The sequence below is a fragment of the Hylobates moloch genome, unplaced genomic scaffold (assembly GCF_009828535.3).
Source record: "Hylobates moloch isolate HMO894 unplaced genomic scaffold, HMol_V3 SCAFFOLD_11, whole genome shotgun sequence".
Lineage (NCBI taxonomy): Eukaryota > Metazoa > Chordata > Mammalia > Primates > Hylobatidae > Hylobates > Hylobates moloch.
In genome coordinates this window covers 100,148,532-100,169,728 of record NW_026652286.1, presented here as the reverse complement: position 1 = coordinate 100,169,728, position 21,197 = coordinate 100,148,532, and the positions used below count along the sequence as shown (strand labels likewise).

The window sequence follows — 21,197 nt, the reverse complement described above, 5'->3', positions numbered from 1 at the left end:
TGCCTTCCTTCCCTCTTCCCCAGTGACTTGCTGGAGGATTGTGACAAACTAATCAATCAACTACCATCACGTTGCCAGGATTTCAGTATTACTTACTGCCTGGAATCTCAAAGCTGGTTCTTCATCTGATTGAAATATTTATCTTGCTAGAAATTGCACACATATTAGCAATTTTAACTTTCAAAACCCCTACAAAGACACTATGATAGAGGGGGACAATGAGGTTCGATGTTGTTGAATGATTCATCTAAAATATCATACCTGGTAATGTTAAAAGGAATGGGATTTAAAACCATATCCATATGACAGAGCCATGATGTTATGGCTTTAGCTATTGAAGACTTCACAATGCAGGGGTAGAAACCAGGTTCCTCTCTCAGTGCCTGGGTGCTGAGTCCTGCTCTTTTGCTTTCCAGCTGTATGAACTTGGGGTCTGCAACAGTGGTCAGTGGTTAATTAGCCACTTCAAGTCTTGATTTTCCTACCTGTAAAATAGGGATAACAATACCTGATTCATAAAGTTGACTGCCAAGTAAAATGTTCTGCAGAGTGACTAGAGCATGCTATGGAGTACACAGAGCATATTTTAACGATGAGTAATGCCATTGTTATTGTCATTATTGCCACTCCAACTCCCTGAGCTAGATTATACAAAACAAATTAGACCTCTTTTTATATTAAGGTATCCTGAGCTGGCCTGTGCTGCCAAAGTCCCAGCATGGCTCACTAAAATTTGGCAGAGCTTGGAAGCAGGCACTGGCCTAAACCAGACATGCGTATCACTTACTCAGACTTTGTAGAAGATGCTTAACGGGTAAACACCACCGTTTGTCCCAAGCTTCCCCACTTCATTGAGCTCTCCTGATTGCAGTTATTTCCTTGAAACTGGTATCTATCAGTTCTTTCTTTAAAAATTAATGTTTCTCCATCTCCTAAAGTTTAAAAAATGTGAAATTTCACATCCTTTCAATTTTCACAAAATGTACTCAATCTACCTCTCTAATCTTTATCTCATGACCATATTTACCCACCCATGCTATAAATGCATTATTAATTATTTGGGGAACATTTTGGGAACCTCTCCCCTAGCCTTTTCTGAAACACTGTCTTTCTCTGAATGCCCTCGCTCACCTCCCTTCTATATCTACCAAAGTCCACATCATCATCCTTTAAGGCTCAACTTAAGTTTAAATTCTACCAAAATCTTTGCTAGAGCCCCATACCTGTCCCTAATTAACTGAGACAATGAGGAAAGGACACAATTTGCAGAGTATAGGGCCTGAGTCCAGGTCCAGGACAGCAGAAGCACAGTATCAACGGAATGCAATAGTTACCTTGGGCCATAGAGTGTTGCAAACTAGCAAATACTTAATCTGTTGCTTTCCCAACCCCTTCCAGGTATTTCCAGAGGTATAAACTGCAAAATGAGCCAGGCTTGTATTAAACCCAAAAGTTGGAAGGAGTTATATTTGGAAGTAGTTGAGAAGAATATTTGATAAAAAATGTATTTCATTTTATCATGCAGGAGGATATAAACCAGGCAAAAATAAGCATTGGACGAATTACTTTCTGCGTGAAGTGGCATCCACACATACATGTTTCATTATATTGGTAACTAACATCTTTTAATTCCAGGCTGCATAATGTGATTCCGTCCTGTGTAATTCTGAGGAAGACATTCCAAATGACTGAGCTTAGATTTCTCTCATAAAAGAATATCACTGTGTGTTGCATTTGTTGTCTGTGCTGCTCACACTACATTTATTATGAACTTTTTATACTGCAGGCTTTTTTTTTTTTTTGAGTCAGGGTCTCCTTTTGTCACCCAGGCTGACGTGCAGTGGTGTGATCACGGCTCACTGCAGCCTTGACCTCCCAGGATGAACCAATCTCCCCACCTCAGCCTCTCAAGTAGCTGAGTCTATAGGTATGTACAGTTATACTTGCCTAATATTTTTCATATATATATATACACACACACACACATACACATATATACATATATGAAAATACATATATATGTGTATATATGCACGTATATATGTGTGTGTATATGTGTATATGTGTGTATATATGTATATATGTGCATATATGTGTGTATATATGTATATATGTGCATATATATATACATATGTGTGTGTATACATATATATGAAAAGTATTAGCCAAGTATAACTTGGCACATATATATGTGTGTATATATGTATATATATGTGTGTATATATCTGTATATACGTGTGTGTGTGTGTGTGTGTGTGTGTGTGTGTGTGTATATATATATATATTTGGGAGAGTTAGGGTCTCTCATTGTTGCCTAGGCTTGTCTTGAACTCCTGGACTCAAGAGAGCCTCCCTCCTTTGCCTCACAAAGTGCTAGGATTACAAGTGTGAGCCACCTCTCCCAGCCTTATTTCAAATCTTTTTGCTCATGCCTAATCTTTTGTATTTGATTTTAAATTCCTAGAAGTCGAAGCCCATGTCTTACTTATCTCTGTCAAGTCTAACAAGACCCATTAGAAAGTCTTGTGCACAGTAGCCACACACGTAAGTTTTCTTGAATGACTGCTGCAGATTGAATAAATACAAAATGAACTTTGGAGTTGTCTTATCTTGGGTTTGGTTTGACTGTTATCTGTAGTGATGAATAAATCTGCAACCCACTAATATTCTTTTATAGAATTGTTATGAAAATAAGCAGGATGAAGTTTTTACAATACTACTTTAGTGTCTTCCATAGAGTAGGTGAACCATTATAATAGATTTTATTTTAATTATACGTGACAGGATATAAATTTTAATATATTGTAGACATTTTCCTCCACTGTTCTCAGAAGTGAACTCTGGTATCAATATCTCAATTATTTTATTTTCCAGTCTTCTAAAAAGAGTCATGCTTTGTCACAATAACTCTTTTATAACTCTTTTGGGCTTTTTCTAGGAAAGAATTATGAAAGAAAGAGAAATGGAAGAGAAACAAATAATACTTAAGCCATGACTGGGAGGCAAAGGGAAGGATGGGAGGATGCAGGAAGGGATGGAAGTGGATGGGTGTTGTAGCTTGGATGTTTATCTTTCCACAAATCTCATGGTGAGTTGTAATCCCCAGTTTTGGAGGTGGGGCCTGGTGGGAGGTGTTTGACTCACGGGCTCAGATCCCTCATGGCTTGGTGCTGTTCTCATGTTAGTGAGTGAATTCTTGCAAGATCTGGTTGTTTAAAAGCGTTTGGCTTCCCCAGCCACCTTTTCCTTCTCTTGCCATCCGACACACCTGCTCCCGCTTCACCTTCCACCATGAGGCTCCTTGAGGCCTCCCCAGAAGCTGAGCAGATGCAGAACTGTGAGCCAATTAAACCTCTTGATTTAATTAAACAGGATAAAAAAATTTAAATTATAAAAATTTAAAAATTACTGAGTCTCAGGTCTTCTTTTATAACAATGCAAAAATGGCCTAACATAACGGGGGAGAAAAGGCAGTTTGGGAATTTTTTTGTGGTCTCCGTATCCCCTAGAATTTATCAGTGTGGTCATTGTCTATATATTCCCTTCTAAAGGCCTTGAGCTATTTTGAAATTACTTCTTTGGCCAGTTTGAGACTAGAATCTGTAGGTCAGAAATTTTTAAACACTGACATACATGACTAAATGATAAATCCTACTAAATCCTTCAGTGTCCATAACGGGATCAAGAGTACACAGATCGAAAGAGGCAAACTAAAGCCATGCTTATTCTCTTAAATAACTGCTTCTCCATGGGCATACACAGCCAAAACAGTGTGCCCGCTCCACCCACCATTGCAGGGACTGATGTGGAGTCTCGATGCAGGCTGGCGCAGAGGAAAAAACAGTAGAAGCATCTTCAAGGTCCCAGCCTGTTACAAGAGTTCCTCATTGGTCAGTTTGGCCTATGTTTTAGGCTCCCACACTTTTCATCTTTAAAAATAAAGTCTGCTGACACCTTGACCAGTCTGTCAGGCCTTCAAAGGATAAAACATGTAAAGTGAAAAAAGACAGACAGCAGGATGGAAGAAGTATATTTTAGTCTCCTGAGAATTCAAGAGGTTGTTTCTTGTTGTTGTTGTTCGTTTGTTTTTGTTTTTCAGACAAAGTTCCACAGATAGCCCAGGAGCCTGTGAAATAGTTTTATCCCTGTTCACTTATTTAACAAATGTTTGCTGAGATGATACTCTTAACAGTTGCTAAGCTGAGCTGTAGGTACATTGTTACATTGAATCTTCCAAATAAAGTTATGTGATAGGTCATATTGCCATCCCCATTTAAAGATAAAAAAACTGAGGCACTGAAAGAAGTGGGAACTTGTCTAAATCAAAGAGCTAGCAAGTGAAAAAGGTGTCTGATTGCAGATCATGAGCTTTTACCCATGCAGTGTGGAAATGGTAATCAGGTATAACCCTAAATGTCTCAGAGAATGTCCATGGGGTTTGCCATAGGGTTGGATACTTAATTTGTAAGCCTCAGTGCAAAATGAAAATGCAGGGAACCTTTTTCATAAATTCTTAAGAATTTCAAGATAACAGCAACAGCGCATTAAGCCAAGAACGCAGCCCTTCCAAGGGTAGGGTCCTGTGCAGCTGCAGGGTTCACAGCTCTGGCTTTCTGATTCAGTGGCTCAAAATACCATGGGATTAACTGCCTCAAGGACAAGATCCCTAATTATGAAGTTTCTGTTCTTTTTTATTTAATCTCCTTTTTTTTTTTTTTTTTGTAGTGATTTGAATTGCATCCTTAAGTTGGAGGAAGCAGGATTTGCCCAAATGCTAGACAGAGAAAAATTGGACCTGGTCTTATCAGCTAGAGAAAGCCAGGTTTTTGAAGTAATGACATTTATTTGAGCTTTGTGTAACATTCCCTTAAACAAGCCTTTTCTAAAGAGAAAAAAAGCAAAATAACAAAAACAAAACAGAAAACACTCAGAAAAAGGGAAAAATGGAACGCCTTCCTGATGAGAAGGATCAACCACTATGAACTCTGCAGAATAAAAATGATTCTCTTGGCTGCCTAAGCTGGCCTGTGAACTGGACCAGCACAGCAATCTTCCAAAGCACATTCGCTGCCTTCTGAAGGCCATTATATTTGCTGAGATCTGGGCTCTAAAGATGATGTGTATCATTATGTAAGTAACATATTTAACACACAATGGTGCTGTGTTTTGAGCAGAGCCATCCAGGCTGAGAGACTATTGTGCCAATGCTACACATTCTATTGTATGTATTCATTTATTTTCTAAGACATGTTCCTTGAGTACCTCATGCTGTGGCAATTAGAAGCTCTTACAAAGTTTAAGGGACACGTATATTGTCTATAGCTGCCCACCACTATTGGCATTAAAACCCCAGTTGCTGCCATACCATAGGGCTTGCCCCTACCTGACTTATCAGAAGTCAGGTTGGTTACTGAATCATGCCCACTTTCCCAAAGCATCCCAGAAGCTGAGAGTCTAGCCTGCCCAAGAAGTCCAAAGGAGCCATTAAAGTATAAATCTTAATACAGAAAGCATCACTAAAATCAATAGGATTTGGCAGGTCCTATCATATATCAAAGAATGCAGAAAATAGGAAAGAAGTAGCGGTCATCCTCTGTGACTCTATACCATAGTTCATTCACCTGTCACTCAAGCTAGTCTTGGAGTCAGGAATTATTCTTGCCTTATTCCTGGAGTGACCGCATATTACGGGTTTTCTGGGACAGTCTCAATTTCAAATATTCTGGCCTATTGTCCCTATAAATTCACCTAGACTTATCAGACCTTCTGTCCTGATTTTTAGATTGAGGAAATATGGTTTTTTGTGCTTGTTTCTCATCATATTCATAGTGAAATTGAGCTGCGTAACCTTGCATGGGTGTCTTTCCCCTAGTTGGGACTCAAAATGTCTTACCTGAAATATGTTGGAAAAGCAAGAGAGCTGACTTGGTCCATTATATCTTTTTTTTTTCTTAAGAGAATACATTTTTAAACAGCATCTTATACACACGCACCATATGTAATACCGAGGAAAGTGAAGATGTTCTAGTTAAAGTACGTGACTCACCCACTCAAGCACCAGAGACAGGTGTCTCCTAAAGCATCTCCTTTGAAAGCTCGGCTTCCAAAACATGCAGCTTGATAGTTTTTGGACTGATGATCTCTAAATCCCCTTTCAACTCTAACAAATGCCTTAGGACTCTGAAAGAGGAGCTGAGTGGTCAGAAATGGGCTAAGCTAGAGAAAAACATTGAAGTAAGCAGGCCCAATCTTTCTGAGGCCTCCCGTACACATTGGCTAATGAATATAAAATGTACCAAAGTGTTTCTGGTCCATTTTCCAGTGCATTAAACCACTAGAGAAGTGACTTGTGGTTTACTTAAAGAAAAAAGGGAGTATGAGTTAATGGAAAATCTGGTTTGGGTGTAAGAATATCTGGGTTCTATGCTTGGTTCTTTCACAAATCAGCTTGGCAAGTCATTTGACCTACCTGATTTCCATTTTTGCAACTATAAAATTATTTGCTTGTAATATGTAATCAGAGAGGTCTCTTCCACTTTCAACAAATCTAATGATTATATAACAAGATGTAAAAAATCTTATTAAGAGTTCAACTCCATTTCTAAACCTAAAAGGGGAAGAAAATATGTGTGTTTCCTTTTTTCTCATTTTCGTCCCAACTCAACTCTCAGCTCTGTTCCATTACTTTGTAGATTCTGATTGCCCTTGCCTGAGGTTCAAGAGATATAAACAACAGTTTCACAGGAAAAAAAAAAAAAGAAACCAAAGTAATTCTATACTTGGTAAGAAAGCAAAGAGGAAAGAACACAGGGCTTGTATTCAGATAAACATGGACTTTCACATTCACCTGCTACTCAGAGAACAGGACTTTGACAGGGCTGATGATCTCTAAAGATCGTTCCTAATCTATAATCCTATTTAAAGTGTTCATAACTACAGAGAAAGATAGTTTATTAATATACGGGCAATCTTTAAAACAGGCTCAGCAGCATTATTTTGTCCACACATCAGTGGAAAAACCCTAGATAGTCCCATTTTAATTGGCGCTTGCGATACTCAGTGACAACTCTGTCTGGATTGTCTGAAATATTCAAGACCCAGAATCCATACTAGTACAGTAGCCTTGAATTGACTCAGCTCAATTCCCTCATGCTCTTCAACCCCACTGAGTGGATATATTTCTGACACATATTCTTAACAGACACTGGTGTTCCCAACAAACCTATTCCTCAGGCAATTCTTATTCTTGCTAATGAGTGACAGAATCAAAGAAACAAATATGGAAGCTCAGAAACTGAATGTGTAACTAAAGGATATATTTCCCCAAGGCCATCTGCTAACATGATGTACTTTAGGATCACTCACGAAATTTCTCATGGTTATACGTAGCATTTTATACATAGAAAACACGGTGTTCCTGTACATATGGTAGTTTTTAAAAAGAAAAAGTTCCTTCAAATACTTCTGGGCCCTTTTGACTTCTTAGTTTGGCTATGAGATGGCACAACTAGGCAAGTGATTCTAAAACATGAAATAAGAAAAGATAAGAAAATTAAAAATCAAACACAAGAAAATAAAGTGTTACAACTGGTAAAATGGAGATCATGGTTTGGTAGGTCTGGGGAAAAACCAAGGGGCTGCATTTCTAAGAAGCTCTGAGGTGATACTGATCTTGTTGCTCTATAAACCCCACTTTGAATAGCAAGTCCCCAAAATTCGGCCAATTCTAAGATTATCATTATTATAAGGTATTTTGATATATGAGCTCTGTAACTAGACTGCCTGTGTTCAAATTCAAAAGCTTTCATTTACTATTGATGTAACATGGGGCAAGCTTCAACTTATCTGATTTCCCATGTGGTTATAAGGAAGACTTCAGTTTGTGTGTTGAGGGCATAGACCACTGCCGGACACACAGTGTGGGCTTGATGTAGGTTAGTAGTTATTATTCTAAGGGTAGACCTTTAAATCTGCATTGAAATAGTGGGAGGTATCATGAGGTGTCTGGGAACCACAGTTGAGGAATACATGTTTTTTTATGCTGCTTTATTCGGAAAATGATTTAAGGCAGCTGGCTGTTAATTGCTTTCCTCAAGTATCCATATCCATAACAGCTGGCATGAGTATAAATATATAAATAAAGACCAGAAAATAACTAGGAATATGTATATCCCAAAAGGTGGATCAAAGCCCAGGTAAAGATTAAACTGTTAATATTGTTGATTGGCTGATCTTAAAGTTAGATGATATTGATTAAATTGTTAGCTTATGAAATTAGCTTATTTTCTGAAATGTTTCATTCTTTGGATTCCAGTTAGGGTTAAGATTTGAGACTGCATTTCGTTTCAGGATAAACTGAGAAACAGACTGTGTGGATGTCTTCTGTTCCAGTCATTTAATTTTCTTATTATCAAAATCGTATGATGAATTTTGGCAAGATTCTGTTACATATTTAATTGCAAAGAACTCCTATGGGAAAAAATATCCTGGATAAGAAAGCCAAAGGACCCTGAAAATATTATATTTGTGGAATGGGGATGTGGGTGGCTGAATTTAGGTTGTCTATGGGAAGTTTTGACCATGGGCAGGATTTCTGTGTAAGCAAAATGTTATGACCGTGGTTTCCCTGAAAAAAAAAAAAAAATACTCAATTTATTTGAGGCAGCAGGACCTGGAGGCTAAAGCGTAAGCCTAGGAAGCACTAAATCCCATTACCAATCCCAAACACTGATCTAAGACATGGTTACTTTTAAATCATTTCATCTCTCCAGTTCTCCATGTGCAAAGGAAGGATTAAAGGCGCCCATCTCACCTCAGCAAAGCTCTGGCACAAATTAATTACAGTTTATAAATGGTTCCAGAGGACTATCACCAAGAAATGTATATGACGAGGGGATGTTTACACAACACACATGCCCCAGTTGGAACATAAGTAAATGCCATAGAAAATTGATGACAAATACCACAAGGCAAAGTATTTACTCAAGGAATGAGGTAGACGTGGTACAGTGCAGGAAGACAAAGACAAAGGATAGTTTAGTACGTTGGTAATACAGATGTCCTGCTTAAAAAGAAATGGTATGTAGAGTCCAGGTGCTGGAGTACAAGTGCTACTTGTTAGAGTCTGTCATCTAAAATGATAGAATTAAATACAGTCACCAAATGTTATTCATTCATTCATTCATTTTCTCAGCAAAACTTTACTGGGAACCAGCCATAGACCACAAAGTCCAGTATGTGCCAGAAATTCCAAGTCAACCAGTACCTTTATTGCCTTTCACTTTAGAAGCCCAGAGGCCAGGGGTAGAGACAAACATGCAAAATGATGATCTCAAGAGGGTATCATAAGTGTTACAGCAGAATCATATACAAAGGTGCTATAAGAGCAAAGAGGAGATGCACCTGTTTTAATCAGACTCAGAATTGAGAGAAAGATTTCTGGAGATGATGTTTGGATTGAATTTGAAGGATGAATGACAGTTTGCCTGATTGAGTGAATTCAAGGTAGGAAAAATTTCTCAAACAGCCAAACTCAGTAACTGGCTGAGGTTCCACTTCCTCGTGCTTATAAATGTATGGGGGTTCTCTCTTTAATAAGGAAGGTTAAGATTTGACTGGAAACCTTTCCATATGGGATATGAAGGGAGGTAACCAGAGTGTCAGAAGGTTTCAGAGGTTTTCAGGTTACAAATTTTGCAAAGCTCCCTTTGGGCTCATTTGTCTACTTCTTCCCCAATCACAGGAGCTTGATATTTTCCTGGTTTGCATATTAGTCATCGCCGTTAAGAGTCCAATTCAAAAAGAATTCTGTAGCTAAGGAAGTTTAAGAACCATAGCATAATGCTCAGAAACACCTTGTCCCAAGGATAAAGTGGGCCGTCTATTTGAGCAAAGTGTTCCTGTCTTCAGCCTCTGTCCAGATCAGAGCTCTCCTGATTCTCTTTAACTGCCCAGAATCTCTCTGATCTTCCCAACTTTGACTAGCTACACTGATGCCTAGGCCCACCTCAATCCATCAGCAAACTACTCTATGTACCCAAGTATTTTCTTCTAAAGTTATACAATTCCACTTTTTGTTCAAACTTAATGATAAATTATGGTGTTAGCAAATGATGACAACTTCATGCTGTAATCCTCTAAGAGGGCACATGTGCTTTGTTTTTCTGATTGTAAGTTTCACCTTCAAAGAAGTGATAACATGGCATTTGAAGCACTGGGCATTTTCTGGGGGAATGTGACTCAAATTATATATTGAATTCAACCATCTCTTCATTCTGTAATGTCCTCTAGCTGTGGCTCCAAAGGCAGAGATGCACTGAGGCTTCTATCTTGCTGCCAGCAGGTGCAGCATGCGGTCAAGGTGAGCACCCCTGCATCCTACAGTCTACCATGGCCAGTGGGTCTTTCAAGTCTTGAATATCTTCCCAATCAGGAACTCACATGTCATTCAGGAATAAGAAGGGTTACAGGGAGAGGGGAAGAGGGAGGCAAAAAGCAGGAAAGGGACACACTAAGAGAGGAACTAACACAACACCAGAGAAAAGAGACATTCAGGGAGGTTAGCAAATTGTCTGAATGCCTAGAAAGGAAGAGTACAAAAAATATAAGCTTACATCACTGGAAATCTCACTCCCCTAGAACAACAGAAGTACTACACAGAGAAAGGAAGAGGGGAGAGGGGAAGAAAGGAGGTGGAGGATGCCGGGGGGAAAGAGAGAAAGAGAGAAGGTAACTTCCCCCACCAAACACCACATTGCTTTTTACTTAACAGTTTAGGTCAGTTTCAACTAGGTCACAAGGATGTGTGTGTATCTTCAGAATAAAGTCTTTAATCGGCTGATGGATATGAAAAAATAAATTACTGTGGCAAAATGTAATAAACGTTAAAGGGAAAATGATGAGGGTAATATAAGTACATTGATTTAACTAGGATGATATAGAGGAATTGTCTGTTTTATAGGTTTCTAGATGTCTATTAGTGGCTCTGTATTAAGGAATAGGGCTGTTCTCTTGATATACTTAAGAGCTGTCAGTAATTCCTATTTCACAGTCCACTGCTTCAATTCAGAAAGTGTGTTCCAGCCCTTGGTGACCCCATCCCGAAGGCACTGGAGGGTGACCAGCTGCCAAAGGTTTGTGTTCAGGCAGCTATTGGGTAAGCAGCTGTATTATTCAAAATTGAGCTGCGTTTAAGGGGAGCCAATCACTTCAGCCACCTCCTCACTGCCCTGCCACCTTGCTGGACTGCAGTGTCATTTGTTTTAATCACTCAGCATAGGGCTCATTATATCCTGATCTTTTCTGGAGAGAGTAGCCTCCTTGGTGGGTGGAAATGGCAATTGAGGACGTTTAGGGAGCAGGCGCCATGCCAGTCCCTGGGGGCATATGTCCCCTCGAGATAAGACATATTCCCAGGATAAAACAAAAGACGTGAGCTTCAGGTAGAATGTCACTTTCCCACTATGATAATGCATTGACCTATAAAACGTGTCCTGCAGCTCCCCATGGCCACTGAATTAAGCCCAAATTATCATCAGGAAAGGAAGGAGAAAGCATCGTTTCTGGTCACTTACAAGGCACCACATACCATGCTGGACACTTCCTGGTGTCAACTCCTTTAATACTCACATTAACGTTTTTTAAATAAGATGACATCCGTGACTCTGCCTGTCCAGACTAATGATGCCTTTTGCTCCTTTACACCTAAGTCTCTTTAATAATCTATTTCTTTCTCATTCCACGTACTCTGGCAAAGACTATCTGGCTGCTTTTCAAGCATGTAGATAGGGATGAAGCGCTGGGAGCATCTGGACCTGCTTCAGCGGTGTCAGGCTGTGTGTCTTTGGTCCAGGCAAGCATCTTCTCTGAGTGCCAGTGACATTCTCAGCAAAGGTGAGAATATTAGACTAACGCAATTGTTCTCAACCAGGATCAAATTTGCCCCCAGGGAAACATTTAGCGGTGACTGAAGATACATTTGTCTGTCATGAATGGTAAGGGGTGGGTGCTAAGGGCACGTAGTGGTAGAGGTCAGAGATGTTGTTAAACGTCCTACAATGCACAAGACAATCCCCCACAATAAAGATGTATCCAGCCCAAAGTGTCGATAGTGCCAATGTTGAAAAGGCTTTTCACAATGGCTTTTTCTGACCTCTCCCACTGTACCATCTATTGCTTTCTCTATATTTCCCATGCTGGAGCCCAGTTGAACTACCTTCTGTCCCAACTTCATCCCAAAATATGTGACCCCTTTCCTCCTGTCTAACACTAGGCCTAAAATGCCATTCCTTCTCACTCCACCGCCGAGACACTGGCTGTTCTTCAAGCCCTACCTTAAATGAAAGGCTTTTCCTCCTCTCCCACTTGTGAACCACCTGGGAGATCTCTGTCCCAAAATAAGTTAGTTTTTCAATTTCAGTCTGTTGCCGAAGATCTTCTTTTACTATTAATGGGGGCTATCATTTATTAAATTCCCATTATCTGTATGGCTCTATGTTTTGTGAGATTTATTTTAAAAGGTGTATCATTTAAAATCTTCACGTAGCCATGCAAGATACTATTCTTGCTTTCCAATGGGGGACCTGAAGCTCAGATATGTTCCATAATTTGTGTAAGGCAACTTCTGAGTCACTGTTAATAAGTGGCCAATGATGGATTTAAAACAGACATGCCCGACTCTAAACCTAAAGATTTTTTTCCCACTACGCAGCAGAAACTCTTACTCTACCTATATTTTACAGTGAATATGGCCTCTTTAAACTTCTTAAAATAATCCAGCATCCAAGGTTATTGCTAGTGGGAACTGAGTATTGCTTGGTAGATAAGTAATCTCAGTATCCTGTGCAAATCAGTCCAGTAGCTACAGGCCTAAGAGGTGAATTTGGGTGTAGGAGAAAAGTCAATTTAACCCCTTTCCTAGAGGGAGAAGTCATAGAAAATACTTCTGTGATTACAGCAAACTATCCATAGGGATTGCCAAATGGCTTCTGGCAGCAAGAAACTAGTTGAGGATGAAGAACTCTCTATATATTAGTCATTTATTACTGCATAAACAATCACCCCTAAATGTGTGTGCCACATTTTCTGTGCATCTTGGAAGCAGGTGAGCCGGGCAGTTGCAGTCATCCACATGCTTGACGAGGGCTGCAGGACTTGTGTTCAAGGTGGCTCACTCCCGCGATTGGTAAGCTGGCGCAGGGGCTGACAGGAGGCCTCAGCTCTTTGTTGTGGGAGTCTTCCCAGAGGACTGCTCGAGTGTCCTCATTACATGGCAGCTGCCTTGCTCCAGAGTGAGTGATCCAGGAAAGAGTAAGGCAGAAGGCACGATATATTTTCTGACCTAGCCTCAGAAGTCACGCATCCTCATTTCCACACTATACCATGGGGTGAAAAGGCCAACCATATTCAATGTGGGATGGGAATACGCAAGGGCATAAATCCTGGGAGGTGAGTCACACTGGGGCTGCACCATGACAGCATTATTTTAAAACAGTGCACCAAGAAGTTCAGTCACAGAAAAGATTCCCTAGACTGCCGTGCTTACACCTGGACTGGAGGGGACACCGCTATGTGAGACTTTGATACTAGGGTAGTTCAAAGCTGGACTGTTCCAGTGTCTGGACAGGATTTAGAGGAAGATACAAAGTTTGAATTTTATATCAGTTCTGGAATATAGGGGCTATTATAGTTCCAGGGAGTTGAAGGACAGAGTTGTCAGAAAGATCCCTGGAGCCTTCAACATGAACGGCCTAACGAAAGAAAAGGCATTGCAAATAGAAAACAGGAACTACCAGCAGAAGTAAATATATACATTTACAACTACGGTCTATCGTTATTGTTTTCCTTCTGGAGATATCCAAGAGGATTTTGGTGACATGTTTGCCTCTGACAGACAGGAGATTTTAAAGCAGACAGAAGCTACTAGGCAACCTACAGCTTCCATAAGGCAGAAAGCAACAGGATTGCATTCCATAAGACAGGGAAGCCAGGATAGAGGGCCAGTTCTAGCAGACAGTTCATCGTTCCATGAAAAAATAAACAAACAAACAACAATAACAACAAAGAAACCAGAGAAATACTGGCTCCCTGTGAGACTTAATATATTTTATAGAGTCCCATAACCATTGGGAAACTGAAGCCAAAAGTCTATCGTCAGTCTTGTGCCCCCAGTGGAAAGGAAAGGGTATCTGAGTTCTGGGTAATATGACTAAGGCTGCCCAGTGGGTTTTCCTATCAATAGGCAGCGAATGTCAATAATACCAATAGAATGGTTAACACATATGTTGTATAGTATTTTCTATTAATTAAATTCCTTAATATAACCTTGTATTAGAAACACTTTGCTCACTTTTCAGATGTCCCAAGGATCCTCATTCAGGGGTAATAGCTACTTGTAATATCCTGTGAAGCTAATTATTGTGGGAAACCCAGAAGAAAATAAACCTGAGCAAAATGGTACAGTTAGTTATAATGTATACAGTTAGTATATAAGACTAGGGTTAGAATGTATAGTAAAAGTAATAATAGTCATCAGAGAAATAAAAGTCAAATAGAGACAAAGTAACTTCGTTAATACTAGGGGCCCTGTAGATAGAATGCCTGCATATGACTCATAAATCTATCTAGCTGTGTAATTTGTTCATATTACAGGTCTCCAACTTAAGATTTGATTTACAATGTTTCACCTTTACAATAGAATGAAACTGCCTCAGTTTCAATGAACTTTGAATTTTGACCTTTTCTAGATCTAGCGATACATGGTACATGAGATATTCAACACTTTATTATAAAATACACTTTGTGTTAGATAATGTTGCCCAGCTATAGGCTAATGTAAGTGTTTGAGCACATTTAGCACAGGCTAAGCTAAGCTATGATGTTTGCCAGGCCAGGTTTATTAAATGCATTTTCAACCTTCAATGGGCTATCAGGATGTAACCTCATTGTAAGTCGAGGAGCATCTGTATTTAATTTATCTGTGACTTGGTTTCTTCATCTAAAAAAATTAACATTAATAGTACCCACCTCACAGGGTCATTGAGATCTTTCAATGAGCTACAGCTTCAAAGTGTTTTGACCGGCTCCACTACGGCATGCTTTTGATAGATATTAGTTACCACCAGATCAAAGTTCATTTATATTATTCACAAAATATTAACTATTTTCACATTTGTTTTGCTTTAACTATTTTAACAAGATATTAAAATAATGTATGGAAGATAAAGGTTTTAATGCAAGTAAATGTTGGACTAGAGCAGCCACATTATATTCCAGAAAAAGTATACTCCACGTAGTTGGTGCCACATTAAAATTGCACACCACCACTCCCTGGTGGCTGCACGGCTAAACTGTAGCTTTCTGGAAATCACCTCCTTTGAGGCTGAAAATGCATAATACAAACCAAACCACACAGTAACAGGATGACACCTCTATGTGAGTCCAAGTGGCCATTGTCCAAACTGCATAATTCTGTAAGAAACAGAGAAAGCAGAAGTACGTTTTTTTGCACTTTTAAAAATAATCTGAAGAGATTGGCAGTGAATTGGCCTAGTTCATCTGTGTTCAGATCTATCAGGCTGTGCCCATCAGAAACCATCTCCCAAGTCTTTCTCAGAATAAACCAGGACCATGCATCTGTCAGGAACAGGCTATTTGATGTCACTTATAAAAAATCAAGAGAAGAGCTTTTCTAGTTTCTTTGCCGTGTTGAGTTACAACACTGAAAAAACAGGCAGCTACAACCCTCATTCCGCACAGTTTGTGCTTCCAGCCAGTCCCAGGCCTTAGTATTAATAGATTTTCCACTCCATGTGTTCTTACTTGAGTGACTGCAAGTTAAACTGATGAGAGGAAGGTAGCAATTACTACTCAGACACGTTCTTGTGGACAGCTATTGGTCTTCAATGCCATTTTTTTTTTTTCCCTAAGACTCTTAGTTGTCATTAACTTCTATCTTGCTGAAGAGTGAAGTAATACTGAATAAAGATGTGGACAACAACAAAGAAAGAGCTCCTGGGGTTTGGGAAAATTCTTCCTCCACTGACCAACTCAGATTAAAACAGTATTCTTTAATGTGTTCCCTTGACTATCCTCAGAACTGTTGCTAAGCCCTGAACTCTCTCTCCCAACCATGGAAGATGAATCACCCATCCTTTATTTAACATTATGGAAACAGATAAACCAATTATCTACTGGCTCGATTGTGCTTGTTCGTCTTACCCCCCAAGGCAATTGTTTTTAATCAATATGTAGATCAAAATCACCTGGGTGTTTGCAAACTAAGATTGCCCTGTCACTCCCACCCCCAAAGATATACAAACTCAGAGCCTCTGAGTGGGTCGCCCAGGAATGCACATTTTATAAGAAGTGTCTAGGAGTTTCTGAAACACAATCCTCCTTAAGGACTAATCATCTCCCAGGTCGCCCTAGGGAAGAGCCTTGTTCCCAAAGGTCCTATAGGAGGCAGCGTGGCTTCTCCTGCTCATCTACTGCATCTCTGCACAATACTATGTCTCTACTTCTCAGCAGATACAACTATTCCTAAGCTTTTCTCCTGTGTTCCCTTTTTCAAATCCTTTTCTTTTCCTCCCAAACCAAAGTAATAGAGAGGCACGCTTCTCAGTACTGGGGCAGAATTGGACATCATAAAATCGTGTTTAAAAATGGAAGGCATAAATCACGTGAATAGAGTAAGATGTATATGATCCAATTAAGGGGATACAGCTCTAGAATCACAGAATAACAAAGTACAAAACTCTTTTTTAAATAATTTAAGATTTCAGAGCCACCTTACTTAATAGCAGCAATTCTCAAAGTATGGTCTGTAGGCCCCTGGGGGTGTCTGAGACCTTCTCAGGGGTCCATGGGAGCAAAACTATTTTTATAAAACACCAAAATGTTATTTGCCTCATTCATTATATTGACATTTGCACCAATAGTTAAAAGCAATGCTGGCACCTTAACAAGAATTGTGGCTCTGTCACTAAGCTGTACCAGTAGCCACTGTATTCTCCACTGTCATACACTTGCAGTAATTTTCTAAAAAGCCAGTTTCACACCAGAGTACTCTTAAAGAAGATGTAAAAATTATTAATTTTATTAAATCTTAATCCTTGTTTACGTATCTTGGTTTCTTTTTTTTTAAGACTGTGTTTGATAAAATGGAACGTACACACGAAAGAGTTCTGTTGCGTCACTGAAGCATGATGGCTTTCTTAAAAAAATGTGTTTATGCAGTTGTTTGCGGTGTATGCTAAACTAGCTGATTTTTTCATGAAACACCATTTTTTCTTGAAAGAATGATGGACAGGCTAACTATAGTTATTCAAACATGAGTATTTGACCAAGCCTGTCATATCATGTTTTCCAGTTTTATCATTGGCAACAAATACCATTGTACTGTTACAATTGACAGTTATTTGTTACCAATGATAACCCTGAAAAATTTAAAAGAAAATAGAATTTTGGAAAACTTTATCTTTCACCAGGAGCTTTAAACACCCACAATACTAGTGATTGTGACTTTTTTTGATGTTTTATAATAAAATGTGCCAACATTTGGAAGATTTAAATGAATCAGAAAACCAGTATTTTTTAAATGACTAATATATGTCATTTAGGTTGTTATAGAATCATCTTTGGTAAGAGATTTTCTCAAAGTGCAAGACAGACCAGGCCCATGAATTTTAATGTAACAGATTATAAAACATTCATTGATTCATTTATTCATTCATTTCAGATTCATTCATTCTTTTCAGATTCTACATCACAACTAAAATTTAAGAAACTAAAACTTTTTGAACTTTGGTGTTCTATCAAAGAAGACTATCCACAATTAGCTAAAAGGCTATTAAAATACTCCTCCCTTTTCCAACGATGTATTTTATGACTGAATGTAAAAGCAGATATGAGAATCCTGTTATCTTCTAGTAAGCCTGGTATTAAAGAGATTTCTAAAACTATAAATGTACTCTATTTTTTAAATGTACTCTATTTACTGATGTATCATTTAGAACATTACCCTCCAAAAGAAAGCATGTTATTTCAGACATGTTCTGATCAATACGGAATAGAGGCAACATCTTCCTTGTTCTAAGATTCTGTTAGGATTTTTTTGACAGCCTTTTTATTCATATTGCTCTTATGACACTGGATATTTCTAAGCTTCTTGTTGTTTCTTTGTTTGTTTCACAAATCCCTAAGGAGCCTTATCGCACCCATGATGAATAAGTGAGATCGTATTTTTACAGTAAGCTTAGGTACCTAAAGCTAGCATCTAGTAAACATTATCTTGTTAGAGTTGACACACCAATATCACTTTAAGAAATCTCTTTGGATCTCAATTCTATCCATTCAATACATCATGTAACTTTCTAGTGTAAAGTAGCAACAGATTCAATGTTTATCCAAGTCGCTGATAAAATATTTAACAGGATAAGATCCTTTAATACTCTATTAAAACTTTTCTCCTATATGCGAAGTTGAGACAGAGCTTACAGAAGTCCAGGTATGCAGGCCATTGGTAAAAAATACTGTCAGTTGTAACAGTACAACGGTATTTGTTGCCAGTGATAAACCTGGAAAACATGATGTGACAAAGCTTGCTTCCTTCATTTTTTTAAAAAAGGTCAAATACTCAAGTTTAAATAACTGTAGTTAGCCTCTCTATTATTCTTTCAAGAAAAAATGCTGTTTCAGAAACACCATTCTGGATTTACCAATGTAAATTTCTTAGTTTTGAAAATTGCAAATAAATACACTTATTTTCTGTTTTCCACATTCTCCCCATTCTCCAAAATTCCTGAAATATTTCCAATCATGGTTACAGAAGATACAATATCCTTTCCATTAATTGCTCATTTGCTTGGGATGGATGATAGGCATACACTTTCTTACAAACCTCTTCATAGGTTTTGTTTCCCCGTTAAAATTATTGGGTGTGTCATTTTCAACAGGAAACTCATGATTTTTGTCAAAAAGTAGCATATCTGAGAATTAAAAGGGTTGTGAAGTTTTGTCAATGTTGGATATGACAGCATTTTATGACAAGGTCCATTTTTTGTCAAGAGACCAAATGGGGCTGTGTCCCATTTCAATACCTTTTGTCTCCAAAGAAATGCCATTGTTTCCAATTCACTTTGCAATTTAGCATTTCTAGCATTTAGGTATGCCAACACTATACTAATTACTAGTTATTTTCTTTATTTCTATTGTTTGTTCACAGAGCTCCCTATGCATCAACACTGATTTCGAGTGCCTCTATTTTTGTTTTAACAGAATTTCTTGCAATTTTGTCTTCTGTCTCTTGCTATAAGATCATGTCTACCTTTAATTTGAATGTTTTGGTAGCTTCCTTCTCTCTAGAATACTCCTCTGATTCAGCCCAGATTTTCATTCTCTGGACATTAAGAGCATCAGGATGGCATGTTTACCCTCTCCCAAATTTCTCTCCGTTCCATGACACTAACAAATGTTTCTTGTTGGCATGCAGGTACGGCATACAGCCATACCATTTGCTGGTTCCTGTGTGCTACAGAAATTTACCAAAAATCTAACTGATTATTTAAGTTTCCTCCTGTCAGAGCATCATGTTTCTATGCTAGTTGAATTGCTAGATTTAAAAGTGCAGCATCCACTACTTCTGTCTGGGTGGGCAAGTTTTAATATATTCCCACAAATATACCCCTCTATTTTCTTTTTCTTTCTTTCTTTCTTTCTTTCCTTCTTTCTTTCTTTCTTTTCTTTTCTTTCTTTCCTTTCTTTTCCTTCCTTCCTTCCTTCCTTCCTTTTCCTTCCTTTCTTCCTCCCTTTCTCTCTCCCTTCCTTCCTTCCTTCCTTCCTTCCTTCCTTCCTTCCTTCCTTCCTTCTTCCTTCCTTCCTTCCTTCCTTCCTTCCTTCCTTCCTTCCTTCCTTATTTTGAGATGGACTCTCACTCTGTCACCCAGGCTGGAGTGGCGTGGCACCATCTTGGTTCATTTCACTGCAACCTCTGCCTCCCGATTCAAGTGATTCTCCTGCCTCAGCCTCCCGAGTAGCTGGGATTACCAGGTGCATGCTGCCATGCCCGGCTAATTTGTCTTTGTTTTGTTGTTGTTGTCGTGGTTTTTTTTTTTGTATTTTTAGTAAAGACGGGGTTTCACCATGTTGGCCAGGTCTTAAAATCCTGATCTCAAGTGATCCACCCGCCTCGGCCTCCCAAAGTGCTGGGAGAACAGATGTGAGCCACAGCACCTGGCCTTATTCCCCTTTTATTCTTATTCTTATATTCTCACATCCATGAAGTCTCCATCATCAGCTTCTTGCATTTTCAGGCAAGTATGTCTTTTTGGCATACATAATCATAAAAAAAAAACTTTAGACAAATTAAATGCAACAGTTTAATTGAGGACATAATGATTTGCTAATTGGCCAGGCACCCCTGACCCAGAATAAGTTCGGGGCAACCCTGACACTGCCACCTGGTCAGAAAGAACTGACGGACAGAAAAAGGAAAGTGATGTACGCAAAAATAGAAGTCAGATACAGAAACAGCTGGATTGGTTACAGCTTGGTATTTGCCTTATTTGAACATGGCTTGAACAGTTGGCTACCTGTGATTAGCCCAAAAGCAGATTACAATCTGCTGACATATCCAGTTAGGTTAAAGTTCACTATGTATGGAGAAATCTTTAGGCTGAACTTAAATTACGTGAGGAGGCAGCTTTAGGCTAAACTTTATTTAACATAACTAACTCTGACACCCCTACAAATAGTCTGTGTCTTCTGAATTTTTTTTTTCATTTTTGGTCATATTTCTTTAGTCTTGGGTCCCTTGAGAAGTTTGTATTTTATCACCAGATGCCATAGGGTTCATTTTCCTTGTTACTGACCCAAACCCTCTGCATTTGCATCCAGGCACCTGAGTTCATGAGCACTGTTTTCCAACCCCCTTTCCATGCATGTGAACTGCCAGCTCCCCAATACTGCCATTCACTTCTTTCTATCCTATATATTAATTATTCTGTTTTGGAATATCTGCTAGTATTGGCAGTGACAAAAATACGGTGAGAGAGCAAGGAGGCCTTTTCAGCCTTATTAGGACCTTGCTGGACCTAAGAATAATTTTTCAGGATTTCCAGTTTAAAAACAAAAGTTAGGACTGGGGTTGGTGGGCATCATCAACATTCCGTTAAAGGAATAGGGTTTAGGAGGGAGGGGGC

At 38.9% G+C, this 21,197-nt stretch overlaps 1 long non-coding RNA gene across 1 annotated transcript in view; it reads right to left on the bottom strand.

Moving 5' to 3' along the window:
- Positions 1-430: 430 nt before the first annotated feature.
- LOC131384536 (uncharacterized) overlaps positions 431-21,197 on the bottom strand; it is an 82,731-nt gene continuing 61,964 nt past the window's right edge. Inside the window, exon 3 of the long non-coding RNA XR_009215479.1 lies at positions 431-485. This is a non-coding gene — a long non-coding RNA (uncharacterized LOC131384536). The remainder of the gene's footprint in view (positions 486-21,197) is intronic.